We start from the raw sequence: 1,237 nt of genomic DNA on the forward strand, positions 1-1,237 counted from the left end.
AAATAGACAGAGAGACAGACAGACAAAGAGAGAGAGAGACAGAAAGACAGACAGACAGAGAGACAGAGAGACAGACAGAGAGAGAGACAGACAGACAGAGAGACAGACAGAGAGACAGAGAGAGAGACAGATAGACAGACACACACACACACACACACACACAGAGAGAGAGAGAGAGAGAGAGAGAGAGAGAGAGACGACAGAAATACAAAAGAGGGAGACGGGTTAGACAGCAAAGAAAGTAGAGCAAAAGTAATGAATAAAAATCTGAATGCAGAAATATTTGGTTGATATTTTTTAAAAATTTTTTTTATAAAATCATAAAATTATTGATACATACATAATATTTAACGCCTGGAGAAACGCATTATTGAGGGGGGGGGGCATTAATCTATGAATTGCATAAGACAGGGATAGACATATATTATATAAACAAATTAGCATACTACTGTATCTATCAAGAAAAGAAATAATGTTTCACGGGCACACATTCAATGTCACAAGACACGAATAAAAGAAATTATATAAATTCAAAAAGAATGCAAGTCTCTTTAGAAATCAGAGGCCAAAAACCACAAGATTGAATGGCGACGTACAGAAGAGAGCCACAAACCACAGAACTGGGAAGCGTGACTAATGGGTCTGAGCGGTGCGATTTGGTCTCGGCTTCCGCGTTTCAGGAGGAAAAAATAAAAATGTCAATGATCCTGCTAGACGTTGTATATTGTTATTGTTATAATTATGAATAGCATCGCTCTGAATGGTTCTACCGACGTCTACGCGCTACCCTAGAAATAATAATAATAATAATAATAGATAGCGTTTGTATAGCGCATATCCCCGCTCAACAGCAGGCTCTATGCGCTTTACACTATATTACAAAGTTCTATCTGCTCATTAATTTGAAGTTTAAAAAATGTTGAGTTTCACAAGACGTCAAATGATTTTCGAGCGCAATTTGTTGTATATCTTGATAATGACTCCGAATAATCTTATTGTTTTGATAGAAAAGATAAAACATTTGGACTCGGACCTCATGCGATTGTCTTAGAAACTCAATTCAGACAAAAATGTCAGACAAAAATTGGTAATTCTAAGGCAATGTAGTATTTGTTTTAGTAGAGGTTTTACGGCGCACGCAACTGCATAAGGTCATAATGAGCGTAGTGTAGTATGGTGTAGTGGTTAGGAGGTCAGCTGTTGCACACAAAAGACCGGAGTTGGATTCCTCAGGGGG

Source organism: Aplysia californica, unplaced genomic scaffold, assembly GCF_000002075.1.
Source record: "Aplysia californica isolate F4 #8 unplaced genomic scaffold, AplCal3.0 scaffold00805, whole genome shotgun sequence".
Lineage (NCBI taxonomy): Eukaryota > Metazoa > Mollusca > Gastropoda > Aplysiida > Aplysiidae > Aplysia > Aplysia californica.